Source organism: Orycteropus afer, unplaced genomic scaffold (genome assembly GCF_000298275.1).
Source record: "Orycteropus afer afer isolate SDZICR_OR568_19922 unplaced genomic scaffold, OryAfe1.0 scaffold00032, whole genome shotgun sequence".
Taxonomy (NCBI): Eukaryota; Metazoa; Chordata; class Mammalia; order Tubulidentata; family Orycteropodidae; genus Orycteropus; species Orycteropus afer.
In genome coordinates this window covers 18786382-18803847 of record NW_006921619.1, presented here as the reverse complement: position 1 = coordinate 18803847, position 17466 = coordinate 18786382, and positions in this window count along the sequence as shown.

The window sequence follows — 17466 nt, the reverse complement described above, 5'->3', positions numbered from 1 at the left end:
ATGTAAAACAATGTGATTATCCTATCACTCTAGTATTTACATCTGCTAACTCCTCCTAAAAACCAAGAAATTCAAATAGTATAGTAAAAGTAAGAAAAAGAAAAATTCTGTGGACACTATCTTAACAATCTATTAGTCAAAATACCCTCCAAAAACCCAGAATGAAAATAAGTACAGCAAAACCAGAAACAGAAGCAGGACTTGCAGAAAATCAGTAGTGATGCAATAAGAGCAGCTGAAAGAAGAGGAAAACACTCAAACTTGGTTTTGTTCAGTGCACGGGGGCAAGGCAAAAGTAGATGGTTACTCCCAAAGGGCAGTTGCAGGCAGCGAACTTGGTCATTACTTTGTATAGAAGAAAAAGTAACTTTCAGCTTGGAGTGATAATATACACAGTTTTCTGCATGTTGGCCAGTGACCCAATCATCTGGTCAGAGTCCTAGAAAGAAAACCACTAGAGGATGAGAAGCAAAGAAGTCTGGTTTAGATGCATATTTTTGGACTTAGGTGAGTGGGCACAAAGAGTAAAATTTGCAGACAACATGTTATAAAGCCCACCACAAAAAGAGACACTGGCAAATATAATAGACAACATGACTTGGTCAATTAATAATTTCCAACCTTTGTCATTAGTCCTCTCCAAACTTGCATGGTATGGTCAGAAGGATGGAGTGGCCATTATAGCAAAGATATGTGCTATACATGGGTCCAATAGCATAGACTGCCCCCCTTGGAAGGCAGATCTAGCTATGTTTGCCTCTGAATACTCAATTTTTCAACAGAGACCAATATTGAGCCCCTGGTATGATACAATTTCTCTAGGAGACCAACTGACCACTTTGAAATAAATTCTACAAAAATTTAAGAGTCTTCCATATTGATAAAATTTGTAAGGACCCAGTGATCTGGTGCATGTCAAGAAACCTTTTCAAAAGGAAGGACAAGTTGCTGCATCTGGACACTAAGAAAGAAAAAAAGAGAATACCTAGTGGCCATGTTAGGAGCTCCGGTGGCCTAGTGCCTAAGGCATTAGACTGCTAACCAGAAGGCTGGCAGTTCAAACCCACCAGCCACTCCTCAGAAGGAAGGTTGGGCAATCTACTTCCTTAGTGATACTGCCTGGAAACCCAAGGAGGGGTCACTATGAGTAGAATCTGACTCAATGTGTTTGGTTTGGTTTAGTGGCCATGTTTGGATTTTGGAATCAAAATATATCTCATTGGGGCATGCTTCTTTCACTCTGCTAAAATGATTAATCTGAAAAGCTGCTGGTTTTGAGTAGGAATCAGAACAAGAAAAAGATCTATAATAGGTTGAGGCTGTCATGCAAGCTGCTTTGACACTTGGCCCATACAACTCAGCAGATCTGATGGTGTTTGAATTAATATTGATACACTATTACTATTTAAAGTCCATAGTTTACAATGGGGTTCAATGTTTTTGTTGTACAGTTCAATAGGTCTTGATAAATGTATACTGTCATCTATCTGCAATTATAGTATCATACATAATACTTTCACAGCCTTAAACACACTCTTTGCTCCACTTATTCAACTCTCCTTCTTCCTGAAATCCTGGCAATTGTTGATACTTGACAATCTCTGTAATCTTTCCAGAATGTCATATATTTGGAATCATACAGTATGTAGGTAGCATTTTCAGTATGATTTATTTTCCTAAGATATATATATCAAGAGCTGAGCTGGAGAAAGCCAAACTGCCAGGTAGTTGAGGTCATCAATTAAGACAACAAGCCAAAGAGAAAGTAACTCAACCCTGTAATCACTTACTGGATAGTATAGCAAGAAGATAAACAGAAAAAAAAAAAAAGTGCCAGTTCCTCTAATGTTACACTTTTTCCCATGAAATAGCACCAAGTGGGGCTGTATTAGCGCAAGCTAGGGAATTGTCTGACTGTTGTGGAAACCAGAGACATAAGGCTCCTTCTATCTTATGGGCCCAGGGGGCCAGGGAGAGACAGAAGGAGTGGAAAAGTACTGAATACAATCCGAGTGGAGAAAATATCTTCAAGGCACCATGATAAGGAAGTCTTGGCAAAGATACCTAAGAAAGGCTTCAGTCAAGGGCCCTCAATAAGGAGGCTTCTGAATGGAACATTTAGCTAGGAAGGCAGCTATACAAAAGAGCATGGCCATGTGTGGAGGACTGAGTCCTAGACTGTAACTGTTTACAGAGACTGCAATGCATTGGCTGTGTACCAAGTCTGATATGAGAAGAACAGCTTTCCCCCAAGAAACCTGACAGGAAAAGCCTTTGTAATTGCTGATGGTTGAGCCTGAAAGATCACACATTGGATTTTGACTGGAGCTGGGCTCCTAAATATGTGTTTAAGTTTCCTTCATGTCTTCACGTAACTTGATAGCTCATTTCTTTTTATTGTTGAATTCCCACAATTTGTTTTCCCACTCATTTTCATTGCTTCTAGTGTTTGTCAATTATGAATAAAGCTGCTATGAATATTTATGTGATGGTCTTTTTGTGAACCTAACTTTTCAACTTACTTAGATAAATGGACCATAATTGCTGGATCATATGGTAAGACAATGTTTAGCTTGTAAGAAACTACTAACTACCTTCCAAAGTGACTATACCATTTAGTATTCACACATAAGTGAATTACAGTTCCTGTTGCTCCACATCCTTAGCAGCACTAGTTTGTCATTGTTTTAGATTTTAGGCAATCTAATAAATATTTAGTGATATTTCGTTACTGTTTTAACTTGCAAATGTGGAATGGCATATGTCATGGAATATCTTCTTATATGCTTATTTGCCATCTGTATATCTTCTTTGGTCAGGTGTCTGTTCATTTATCTTGTCCATTTTTTAATTGGGTGTTTGTGTTTTTCTTGCTGAGTTTAAGAGTTCATTGTATATTTTGGATATAAGTCCTCATCAGATATGTGTTTTGCAAATATTTTCTCCCACTTTGTGGTTTCTCTTTTAGTAGTGTCTTTATCATGGCAGAACTTTTTAATTGGTTTGTTCTTCCATGAGAGTGATTGCAGTGTTGTATCTAAAACACATCAACAAACCCAAGATAACCTGGGCTTTCTCTATATTATCTTCTAACAATTTTATAATTTTGAATTTTACACTTTGGTCTCTAATTCATTTTGACCTAATTTTTGTGAAAGATTTGAGGTCAATGTCTGTATTCTTTTTTTTTTTTTTTTAATATGGAGTTTCACCCACATTACTGGTGTTATTATAGCACATTTTGTTAAAAAGACTATACTTCCTCCATTGAATAGACTTTACATCATTGTCAAAATCAATTGACTATATTTGTGTAGTCTATTTCTGGGTTCTTTTTTATTCTATTCCAATAGCCTTTTCATTTATTTTGCCACAAATACCACACTGCCTTGATTACTATAGTTTTATAGTAAGTCTTGAAGTTGAGTAGTATCAGTACTCTGACTTTTTTCTCCTTCTTTAGTATTGTTTTGGCTAAGCCAAATAATCTTTAAAGCCAGTTCATCAATACCCAGAAAATATCTTGTTGGTATTTTATTGGGATGGTTTAAAATCCATAAATTATATTGGTGATAGTAGGTATAGTGCTGAGCAAAATGTATGATTTTTGCATTTTACATGGAAGGAAAGATGGATAGAGACATGGATTTACACTGAACTCTAGGCATTGCCTAGTGGTTTGGCTATGGTCAGGTACTTGGAAGAAACATGATGGATGGCAAAATTAGTCAAAATATTTGGGAAAGAAGAATGTAAATGGACTTTTTAAGCACGAACAGAGTTTGAAAATATATTGTCCTCTACACAAATTCTTGTAAAAAAGGCAAATTCAAGAGAAGAATACCTTAATAATATGATAGATAGGATGACCTATTCTGTAATGATCTGTCAACCTCTTTACCTATCTAGCCTGTCTTTTATGATAACCAAATAACACCAAACTCACTGCCATTGAGTCGAATCCAACTCATAGTGACCCCTCCTTGGATTTCTGAGGCTGTATCACTACAGAAGGAGATTGCCCAATTTTCCTTCTAAGGAGTGGCTGGTGGGTTTGAACAGCCAGTCTTCTGGTTAGCAGTCAGAAGTGATCATGTGAGAAAATATGGAGTTCAGGCATAGGCTTAGCAACATTGATTTCTAGTCACAAAGGCTGCCAGCTTCAGTCACTACTGTGTGCCCAATATTCCAACCACAAAACTAAATCTGAGTTCCTAGTATGACACCATTCTCTACCTGATGTCAGATTGATTACATAGAACTACTTCGCTTAAGAAATATGAAGTCTTAGTTCCCACTGGAATAAACACTTACTCTGAATGTCACTTTTGCCTTTCTTATCCTCAAATTTCTGCCAAAACTGTTATCTGTGGACTTGTGGAATGTCTTGTTCACTGTCATATTTTTCTACACAGCATAGATTGTAACCAAAAGCCCATCTGTAAGCAAGTTAAGTGAGACAATGGACTCCTGTTCATGGAGTTTACTGGTTTTACAGAATTCTCCAGCATTCTGAAACAATTGGTCTGATAGAGCATTGCAATCAGAATTGCCCTTCTGAAGACACAGTTATGGTGTCAGCTAGATGATACTAACTGCCAGACTGGGATAATGTCCTCTAAGATGCAATATGTGATTTAAATCAGAAACAGACATATGCTGCTTCTTCCATAGCCAGGATTCATGAATCTGGGACTCAAGATAGAAAAGGGAAAGTTTTCACTAATACTCTTATGACTCAATAGTAAAATTTAGGTTTCCTATCACTGTAACTTTTGGCTCCATTAGGCTGGAAATTTTAGTTTCCAAAAGAATGAAGCTTTTTCCAGATGTCGTAAAAATGTCTCTACCAAGGCACTGCCAGTGAATTAAAAAAAAAAAAAAATGGAATTGACACTTCTATCTGGCCATTTATTTCTCCTCAAGTCTAAGGAATCTAGAGAGAAAAATGGGATTCCTGTACCTGCTGAGGTAAGTGAGGCTGACTACCAAGGTAAGATTGGATTGCTACTATACAGTGAGCATATGGTGAAGTATATCTGGAATGCAGGAAATCCCCTGGAGTGCTTCTTATTAGTCATATGATGTGCCAATGGAAAACTTTAGCAACTCAATTTAGAAAGAAATGTTAATGGTCCAGACCTTCAAGAATCAAAGTTTTTGTCTCTCTATTAGGTAAGGAACTAAGATTAGCTGAAGTGCTTGCAAAAGTCAAAAGGAATGTAACATAAATAGTGGAAGAGGTAGTTATAAATATCATCTTTTATCACGTGACTGATTGTAGTAATGAAGACTGTAATAGTTACGAATTCTCTCTCTTACTTACTATAAATATACCTGTACATATGTTGAACATTTTTGCATCTCTCCCTCCCACTTTTCCAGTATTCAACTTTATATATTAGTATATAAGTCATAGGATATTAATGAGGGAATATGGCTCAATTAGAAGAAAAATAAATGTAACCCAAAGACAAAAAAGGTATTTTATAGGATAATCATATATATCATGACCATAATTATGGTGTAAATTTTCTATCCATTTTTTTCAGCTTCCTGTAACTGCTTCTTTTAAATTTCTCTCTTATGGTCAGCATATTTCTGGATTTTTATGGAGTTATCCATCTGAGAATCACTGTCGATTGGCAGGTTTAATTAAATTATATTTAATTAGAACTCATTTCTTCCATCTTTATCATATTTTATAATATTTCTTTTATTCTTATTTTTGTTGTTTTCTGTTACCTACATTGTATATTATTCTTCTGGTGCAAAACAAATTCTATTTTTATTTTTCTTGTAATTGTGATAAATAATGTTCTTGTATTTATTCTTTCTTATCAGTTTCTCAGTGGCAGTGAGTTTGGTTTTTGGTTTTTGTATCAATTTCTTAAGCTTATCAATAGCCATCTCTTCTTCTCTAGTCCCCCCAAAAGACAGGTACCTTAGCAAGCTCCCATCTCTCTTTGACTCTCTTGCCAGATACCTTTCTAACCACCCAACCCCTCTAAAACAACACCCTGAGAAGTGACTTAGAACTACCTTTGTTTCAATTTAGGGGTTTCTGTCCTGTATTTTAGTAGTCTCTTAGTTCAGTTTATATGCAATCCCCTTTAGATCTTCGGTATTTCTTGTTTGAGATCTGAGAAGGGAAATTCTTAATTCACCATCTTGTCTAACACCCATTCCCTTGTTTTTTAATGCTGATATCTTTTGTGATATTTAAAATTTAGTATGGTTAAAAACTTAAAACTGGAAGATATAAGAAGGAGCACTGGAGTTAAAGGCAACAGAGGTAAATACTATTACATACACAATCTTGCAATAATAGTAATAACAATAATTTACAAGTGGATTTATAGATAAATACTCAATCTAAACAGGGGTAGGAAGGCAAATGGGACTATACCCACAAATATGTATAGGTTTGATAGAAGCTATATCTATTATGTATTTATATGTGCTACAAATACATCGATGAATGCAGTAGACCACACAGGAGACAAAGTTATGAAAATGCCTTAGTCATAACTAAACACCTTAAGGGAATGACACACTGGCCTGAATGCTCAGTACCACAGTCTTAGGGGACACTAATGTCAATTGACATAATATAGTCCACAAATACAATGCTCTACATCCTCTTTGTGAGTAACAACTGGGTGTTAAAGCTTGTGTGCAGCCATCAAAGGTGCAATGATTGATCTATCCCCATCCAGAGCAAAGAATGAAGAAAATCAAAGAGGTAAGAAATACTTAGTCCACAGGCTAATGGAACATGTGAACCCAAGCTTCCATGACCCTGAGACCAGAAGAACTAGATGATGCCCATCTACCACTGATGACCACTCTGAAAAGGACAGAGTCAAGGAAAACATGGAACAAAGCTCAAAGTCATAAAAAAGATCAGCCTTACTGGTCTGATGAAAATTGGTGGTATCCCTGAGACTAAAGCCCATACACACTCTTCCACCTAGGAACTGAACTTAACCCCCCATGACTCAATTTTCAGCCAAATGATAGACAGGCTTATAAGGTGATCAATAATACCAAGATGGTATGCACTAATTAGAACAATCAAGCATGCAAGGTCAAGAGGAAAGCACTTGCCTAGAGATAGAGCTAGGAAGGCAGGATGGGATGGGAGGGAAGGACAAAAGTAAGGGGTGGGCACAGGGAAGAAGTGGGAAAAAAGCTATTTCAGCATGAGGATTGCTATAAACTAAAAAAAAAAAAATAATAATAATTAAAAGTGTTTTCTACTTCACTTCACCCATTTAGTTATTTGAATAATGTTAATGGTTATTGACACTCAAATGGTAAAGCAATGTTATATAAATGCAAAATACAAGTTGAATCCTATTAAAGTCATATAGACCTGCCAAATTTGTACCTGTTTTCTGAGCTTTTTGGAGGAAAAGACAGATAGCTTTAAATGTAAAATTGAAATTAAATATCTAAGGGCAATTTTTTTTTTAAGTTTAAAATATGATGGTCACATAAATATATAGAACCACACATGTCACAGAATGTTTAATTCATGAATAGAGTAAGCAACAGGATAGTTCAAGAGCCTCGAGGAACAGAGATTTACATAATCAGTATCGAAAGATATATTGGAATAATTGTGTTGTTAGAGTCCTAAAGGACAGTAAAATCATAACTTTTGGAATTATCTTTCTCACCAGATAGAAATTATTTCCATTTATATCTGATTTAAAAAAAAAAAAATACAAATTAGCAGGCCATTTCTCAAAATCTGAGCTCTCATTGAAGGGATAGTCCCTGAGATAATTACGTAATTCCTTGGCAGGCCTGTTAGACAATGCTTTAGTATTCCAAATTTTTGATAATTTTTCTAAATAAAAATTTTTATAGTCTTAAATATCAAACATATTCTACTGTTTTTTTATTCTTTCCAAATCCTTGACATTTTATTTTTAAGTATTTCATTCAAACTCAGAAAATGAGATACTCAAAATAGTAAATAAGGCTATTAAGTTTGGTCTCCCACAAATTTTAATAACTAAAAATAAGCCTTTTCCAAACCTTCTTTTCTGAGGTCATCAGGAAATGTTTGCAGATTAAAAATTCTTTACTCTTAATATCTCTCTTGTTCTTTCTCTCACTCTTCTTGCAACTCACGGCCTTCACCCCTGTATAAGTTTAACTCTTTTAAGGTAAATTCTCCTTTTTCTGCATTGAGTTTGTTTTTCTTCCCAAGGTAACATTTTACTGAAAATTATATACTTTTTCTCTTACTTTTCTCTTAACATGCCTGTTAGAAGAAAATGCAGGACAAATTAGTTACATATTTAATATATTGTTAAATCAGTAAACCAAAAATTAAAAAAAACAAACTCACTGCCATGGAGTCAGTTCTGACTCACAGTGACCCGTTCTTGGGTTTCCAAGGTGGTATCACTATGGAAGTAGATTGCCCAACCTTCTTTCCCAGGAGTGGCTGGTGGGTTTGAACTGCCAGCCTTCTAGTTAGCAGTCAAGTGCCTTAGGCACTATGTCATCAGAGCTCCCCTGATGATGATGATGATGATGATGATGACGACTAATCTCAGGACAGCATTAATAGTTCACCACTTTACCAAATGTTTTTATTTTCTCTGTCTCATTTAATTTCAATTAATCCTCCCAACCATGCTAATAGGTAGGTTGGGCAGATGTGTGATCTTTTATTTGTTTATTTATTTGTGGAGGCAAAAACTAAAGCTTTCAGAGTAAGTGATTTTACAACTTTACTAGTAAACACTAGTAAAAGACCCAAAACCAAACTCATTGCCGTGGAGTTGGTTCCGACTCATAGCTACCCCTCCTTGGGTTTCTGAAGCAGTATCTCTATGGAAGTAGATTGCTCAGTCTTCCTTCTGAGGAGTGGCTGGTGGGTTTGAACCACCAGCCTTCTGGTTAGCAGTCAAATCTCATAGGCACTATGCCACCAGATCACCTTACTAGGTAATAGTAAAACTAGATATACTTTTAAAATTCAAATTTATCTGGATTCAAATTCTATTATTTTTGCACAATATATGAAAGTACTATATTGATTATTTCTATTCCTTTCTCAACTTCTATAAAACAGTGTATCCTCATCCAGCGGATAGGAGTTAGATAAAACATGTTCTTGTGAGTAGAGACTGTAAGAGGCTGAAAGTGAAGCTGGCCTGAAAACTTGCTAAACAAGTGAACTGGACTTTGCAGTTGAAGAAACTATTACTGGAAATGCAAGCTCTGGTGTTGCCGATGCCTGTCTCAAGTTTACATAAGGAGTCTAATGGGTCTAGCTGATGATTCAGCACATGGCTCCCTGCTGACATCCATATATGAAAGAAGCTGTTTTCACTAGACAACATATCCATATTTGTAAGATATGTGGTAGATTACCTAATTCTTGAGTGATTTAATGGATCACAAAAAGAAGAAATCAGAGTAGTATTTGACTATAAGGATAACAAAACAAACAAACAAAAAGCAAAGCCATTTTATATTGCAATCAGCATAGTAATCATGGTTGCTTTCAACTGTGAAAACAATTTTGACTGTTAAAATGAAGATCTAACTTGTTCTCCAAACACTGTGTTCTATAGTCCATCGTTAGCTTGGCATTTACCGCTGGGATTTCCATATGCAACCAGCTGTTCTTCACAACAGTGAATGAGGCCAGGACTCAGTTGGAAACAATCAAGACTAACTTTGAAGAATAAGTGAGAATCAGAGAAGCAAGAAGACTTGGAAGAGTTGCTGTGAATCAATAAAATGGACAGTTTGAATAGCTGTGTTTTGATCCTGCTTCTCTCAAGACTGTGATTAAACTATATTTAATGACAACTTAGACATTTACATTTATAAAAGCTAGTCAGTATTGGGTTTAGAAGCATAAGAAGAATCTTTTATTTTTCAGAAGGAAAATTAAATTCCTGATGTGTTCAGATTTTAATGTAAGCAGAAACATAATATAGTTATAGCAAAAAAATTTTTTACTCCCTAATTATGCTCTGGCTGTCTCACTTTCTTTTTTGCTCATCTCTCAACCTCAGTGGTTGGTAACTTTTTATTGTGACAGTGATAACTTTGAGAATATTGTGAGAACTATGGTCTCTTACCTTGGGAGCAAATGCATAAACTCACAAAATTATAGAATCACTTTATGACTCCCTAGAATCCTATCTTTTGAGTTTGGCTGAAGAACTTTTACTGTACTTGTAATGTTCTTTTACCCTTTGCCTGTCAAACTCCAATTCAACCTTTAAGAATCAAGTCAAATGTTCTACCCCTGAGCTCTCTTCTCTATTCCATCCTTCTATAAAAGTTGACTGGTAGCATAGTGGCTAAGGCACTTGACTGCTAACCAGAAGGCTGGCGGTTCAAACCCACCAGCCACTCCTTGGAAGGAAGGTTGGGCAATCCTACTTCCGTAGTGATACTGCCTTGGAAACCCAAGGAGGGGTCGCTATGAGTCGGGGCCGACTCGATGGCAAACAACAACAACAACATATAAGTTGACACTTATTATTCCCTCCAATATGCTTACATGTCTATTATAATCATTTATTCATTTGCCTTCACACATTTTTCCTTCCTTCTTTCCCCCCTTTCTTTTTCTTTCTTCACCATTTATTAAACTGTTGCTGTTGTTGTTAGGTGCCATCAAGTTGATTCCTACTCATAGCAGCTCTGTGCACAACAGAACAAAACACTGCCAGGTCCTGTACCATCTTCACAATCTTTGCTATGGTGGAGTCCATCATTGCAGCCACTGTGTCAATTTATTTTGTTGACAGTCTTCCCCTTTTTTTCTGACCCTCCACTTTACCAAGCATGATGTCCTTCTCTAGGAACTGGTCCCTTCTGACTATAAGACCAAAGTGGGAGACGATTCTTGCTTTTAAGGAGCATTCCAGCTATACTTGCAGGATTGATTTCTTCCAGAATAGATTTGTTTGCTTTTCTGGCCGTCCATGTTATTTTCAGTATTCTTCTCCAACACCACAATTCAAAGACATCAGTTCTTCATTGTTCTTCCTTATTTGTTGTCCTTATTCATTTTTTTCATTGTCCTTATATATTCCTTATTGTCCTTATTCATGTATTAAATAATTACCATAAAACCAAAATGAATAAAACAACTTCTGCCCTCAAAGGTCTTTCACCTTACTGATGGGACTTATACAAATATTGTGATCACATCACATAAGCTGAGCATTAATACACAGAGTAGGAAATGCAATGGGAAAAATGAAAAACACAACCAATATCTCTTGTAAATGTAATGACTTTTATAGAGACTTTTGCAATTTACCAAAAACCTTCAAATAACTCTTCATTTAATATTCTCAATGCTGACAGTTACATTATTATTAATAATTAAATTTTCCAGTTAATAACATAAATTCAGAGAAGTAAAAACATTGGACAGAAAGAGCCAGCAAGTAAATAATACAACTGGGATTCAAAGCAGTATCTTCTGATTCCAAGGCCAACACTTTTCTCTATACTACGCTATTTTCCTAGGCTGGTTTAAGTTAATATTAGTCATGTGTCCACCTCCATACTACATTGTAAGATCTGTGGATGAAGGTATCATATTTTTTTCATACTGTAGTCTCCATCTCTCAATTTCTACCTGAAAAGCTACTATTTATATGACTAACAACAACAACAACAACAACAACAAAATCCAACTCATAGTGACACCCTTTGGGTTTCTGAGGCAGTAAATCTTTATAGACATAGATTGTCCAGTCTTCCTTCCACAGAGTGGCTTGTGGGTTTGAACCACTAATCTTCTGGTTAGCAGTCAAATGTCTTTGGCACTATGCCACCAGAGCTCTTCAATGCTTAGTAAATAGTCATATTTATAATGAGTTTCAAGATTGCATTTCTCCCAAAGTATTGGACTTGATTATTGGTTGGGAAAGTTGAGGTATGAATTAATCTTATAAAACTCCTATAATGTGGCAGAGTCCCTGTGTGATATGAACATTTATATCAGCCTCTTGATAAGAGCAGTTTCACAGAAGTGAGGGAAAGGGGGGAAAAAAAACAGTTACAGTGGAGTTTATTCTCAGTTATAGTGGCCCCAGGTATGTCAGAGTGGAGCTGTGATCTGTAGTTTTCATGACTGATTTTTGGGGTAAGTCACCAGGCCCTTCTTCTGAGTTACTTCTGGACAGACTCAAACTTCCAACTTATTGGTTAGTAGCTGAGCACATTAACTATTTACGCCACCCAGGGACTTCAAGTGTAATGAAAGCCTAATAGTAAAAGTTCAAGAAAGAATGAAAGAAAGATTTCTGAACTTCACGTTATTGTAGTACTGAGTAACTGGAAAGTATGATAAGATACCATAGAGCTGGAAACTAAGATTTTACTACTTTTTTAATGCAAATGAGAACTTGCTTAAATATTTTTACCAAAAAAACTCTCACTGCTATCAAATTGGATCCGACTCATAGGAGCCCCTCCATGGGTTTTTGAGGCAGTATCACAACAGAAGTAGATTGCCCAACCTTCCTTCTGAGGAGTGGCTGGTGGGTTTGAACTGCTGGCCTTCTGGTTAGAAGTCAAATGCCTTAGGCACTACACCACCAGAACTCCTGAGTATAATTACAATCTATAAAATTTTTAATTGATTATCTTATAATCACACACACATTCACATAAGTTAGAAATAAATTCTCCTTCAACTTGACTATATGGGATTTAATCATTCAACTCATATTTATAGGTGCCTGTTCCATGCAAGTCATTATGTTATGTTCTGAACTTACAGATATAAATTAAAAAGAATCAACAAACTAAGAAAAAATATATATTTAAAAATTAACTAGAGACAACTAGAAATGTTTTCACGAAGTCTGTGCACTAAAGTCACTGAATTTTACTTATGGGAGACACCTCCCAGACGTTTATTTAGAAATATTTCACATGCTAAAATTCTAGATCACTTGATTTCACAGTTCATCAAACACTAGAAACAGAATATTAGACTGGAATTTCTAATAGTAGAATGAATAAAATGTGATAACTTTCTTGCAAAGGTGGCAAGATACTTTTAAAAAATTAAGTGGAAGATATAAGAAATCAAAGAGTACAATAATTGAGATCATTTTGAGGAGGGAAAAGCTATTCTATGTTCCTTGGAAGGCCCTAAAAATTCATGAAGTTAATACTACAAATATTCACTTGTTTCTATGTCATCCTCTCGAGTAGTCAACCACAACTAAAATGAAATAATCCATGTTAGATAATTTTATATTCAAATACATTGGGTATCCTTCCTTTTTCTTCTTTTTTCTTCCTTTATTTCTTTGTACTGTCACTTAGAAAACCTGATCTATCAGTAAAATTATTTCAAACTCTTATTCCAACTGTCTTGGATATTTAAAGAATTTTGATCCTGCTCTGAAAGGCTATTTTCCAGTTCTCTCTAAAATATTCTCTACACTACCCCAAGAGACTAAAAAAGACCTATATAAATAGAAGAATGTTTGGCATGCTCCTGGATTGGAAGACTTAATGTAAAGGTAGTTCCTGATTTATAACAGGATTTCATTCTGACAACTTTATCACAAATCAGATCTGATGTAAGTCAAGTACCTATTTTTTAAAAAATATTTCCACTATTGCCCTTTATTACCAATATCTTTGTAAATCTGGCAGTGTTTTAAACTGAACATCTACCAATGAACATCTGAGAATAATCACATCAGCAAATAATGCATTGCTACATATTACTAATGAAAAGAAGTACCAAAAAGAAAGAAAGAAAAAAAAAAAGCATTGTCTTAATTGCAATTCATCATAATTTAAACATGTTGGAGGTCCGGATTACCTGTAGTGAAAATGTCAATTCTACTGAAAATAGTCTACAGATAGAATGCAACCCCAATACAAATCCCAACAATATTCCTTGTTGAAATATAAAAACTTATGAATGACTTCACATCAAAAGGAAAGAAACTCCAAGTAACTAAAGTAATATTGAAGAAAAAGAACAAAGCAGAAGTCCTCACACTGCTTGATATCAAAACATACTGTGTTGTTGTTGTTAGGTGCCATCAAGTTGGATCTGACTTATAGTCACCCTATATACAACAGAACTAAACACTGCCTGGTCCTGTGCCAGTCCTTGCTATGCCTGAACCCATGGTTGCAGCCACTGTGTCATTCCCTCTCATTGAGGGCCTTCCCCTTTTTTGCTGATACTCCACTTAACCAAGCATGATATCCTTCTCCAGGGAATGTTCCCTTCTGACATGACCAAAGTAAGTGAGATAAAGTCTGGCCATTCTGCTTCCAATGAGCATTCTGGATTTACTTCTTCTAGGACAGATTTGTTCATTCTTCTGGCAGTCAATGGTACTTTCAGTATTCTTCACCAACACCACAACTCAAAAGCATGAACTCTTCTTCTTCTTACTCTCTTCTTCTTCTTCTTCTTCTTCTTCTTCTTCTTCTTCTTCTTCCTCTTCTTCCTCTTCTTCCTCTCTTTCCTCTCTTTCCTCTCCTCCCTCTCCTCCCTCTCCTCCCTCTCCTTCTTCTCCTTCTTCTCCTTCTTCCTCTTCTTCCTCTTCTTCTTCTTCCTTTTCCTCTTCCTCTTCCTCTTCTTCTTCTTCTTCTTCTTTTCTTCTCCTCCTCCTTCTTCTTCTGTCTTCCTTATTCATTATGCAGCTTTCACATGCATATGAGGCTATTGAAAATAAATATAATGGCTTGGGTTAAGCACACCTTAGTCTTCAAAAAGACATCTTTGCTCTCCAGCACTTTAAAGAGGTCTTTCGAAGCACATTTGCCCAGTCAATACGATGTCAGATTTCCTGACTGCTGCTTCCACTGATGTTAATCGTAGAAACAAGTAAAAAAAATCCCTGACAACTTCAATCTTTTCTACATTTATTGTGATGCTGCTTATTGGTCCAATTGTGAGGATTTTCCACTTCCTTTATTTTGAGATGTAATCCATACTGCAGACTGTGTAGTCTTTAATCTTCATCCATAAATGCTTCAAGTCATCTTCACTTTCAGCTAGCAAGATTGTGTCATCTGCAATTGCAGATTGTTAATGAGTCTTCCTCCAATCTTGATGCCACGTTCCTCTTTGTATAGTCTAGCTTCTCAGATTATTTTCTCAGAATACAGATTGATTAAGTATGGTGAAAGGATACAACCCTTACATACTCCCTTCCTGATTTGAAACCTTGCTTGTTCTGTTTGAATGACAGCCTCCTGGTCTATGTACAAGTTCCTCATGAGCAGAAATAAGTGTTGTGGAATTCCTATTCTTCTCAATGTTATCCATAAATTGTTATGATCCACACAGTTAAATGCTTTTGCATATTCAATGAAACACAAGTAAATATCTTTATGGTATTCTTTGCTCTCAGCCAAGATTCATTTGACATCAGCAATGAGATCCCTTGTCCCATGTCCTCTTCTGGATCCAGCTTGCAGTTCTGGAAGCTCCATGTCAACAAATATAGTATACAACTACTATAATCAAAACAGCATGGTATTAGTTCAACAACAGACACATCTAAACCAAACCAAATTCACTGCCGTGGAGTAGATACTGACTCATAGTAACCCCTCCTTGGGTTTCCAAGGCAGTATCTCTATGGAAGCAGATTGTTCAATCTTCCTTCCGAAGAGTGGCCAGTGGGTTTGAACTGCCAGTCTTCTGGTTAGCAGTCAAAATCCCTTAGGCACTATGCCACCAGAGTCCTAATAGACACAGAGACCAGTGGAATATTGAGAACCCAGAAATAAACCCAGCCATATATAGACAATTCATTTTTGACAAGTAATCAAAGCCCATTCAATGGGGCAGAAACAGTTTCTTTAATAAATGATGCTAACAAACCTAGCTATGCACTTGCAGAAATATAAAACAGGACTCATACATCACACCATACACAAAAAATTAGCTCAAAATGGATCAAAGACCTAAATGTTAAACCTAAATCTATAAAATTCCTGGAAGAAAACATAAGAAAAAAATATAGATCTAATCTTTTATAAATATAGGATAATACACTTAACAACAAATGCATGAATAGAAGAAGACAAAATAGATATATGGCACTTTATAATAATTTTAAAAAAGTATAAAACTATGCTTTTCAAAAGACTTCATCAAAAGAGTAAAAAGACAACATAAAGATGGGAAAAAAAATCTTCAAAAGCAACATATCCAATAAGGGTCTCATCTCTAAAATTTATAGAAAACTTCAGAAACTCAACAACAAAAAGACAAACAACACAATCATAAAATGGTCAAAGGATATGAACAGCACCCTCATCAAAAAAGACATCCAAGAAGTCAACAAACACATGAAAAGATAATCATGATCATTATCCAAACAAAAAGAAAATGCACTGCCATCAAGTAGATTATGACCCATAGTGTGACATTGCTGGACAGAATAGAACTGCTCCATTACAAAAGCAGACTGTCACATTTCTCTCCCTCAGAGCAGCTGGTGGTTTTGAACCACAGACTTTTTGTTAACAGCAGAGCACTTAATTACTGGGCTATCAGGGCTTCTCATTAGCTAATAGATTGATGCAAAGCAAAACTATAGTAATATATCACCTAAAATGGCACTGATTATAAATAAATAACAAAGTTGTTGAGGATGTGGGGAGATTGGGACTCTTAACCATAGCTGGTGGGACTCTTCCTCAAAAAACTAGAAAGAGAACTACCTTTTGATACAGCAATCACATTCCTAGGTATATACTCTAAAGACCCTGAAGACCTAAAAGTGACACAAACAGACACTTGCATGCCTGTCTTCATTACAACTTTATTCACAACAGGAAAAAAAAAAAAAGGAAGTGCCAATCAATGGATGAATGGATAAGCAAAATTTGGTACATACTTACAATGGGATACTAACAACCATAAAAAACAATGATGAGTCCACAAAACACATTATAACATGGATGGACCTGGAGGGCATAATGCTAGGTGAAATATGTCAACCACATGTGGACAAATATTGTATGATTCTTCTTTTATAAGAAGACAAGTATAAGAAGACAATACATACACTCATACAGACCAATGTTCATTAGTGGTTACCAGAGAGAGGAGGGCAGGGGATAGGGGAAGCACGGTTTAGATACTTCCTATATTTTTTCATAGGAAAAGTGGCATCAAATGTGGTTGTTGTGAAAATAGCATGACTAAAGTAAACAACATCACTGAGAAGAGTTCAAGAGAAAAGTGTGCCTATACTAAAGAATTTGATATACATAATATACCAAAATCTCCAACAAAGACCAAAAAATGAGTGTATGATCACATATAGATATGTGCAGGTATATCTGTGAGAACAGATAGAAGTGTCTATTTGTTGTTGTTGTTGGGTGCCATCAAGTTGGTTCTGATGCATAGCGACATACGAAAAAAATGTACAACAGAATGAAACACTGCCTGGTCCTGTG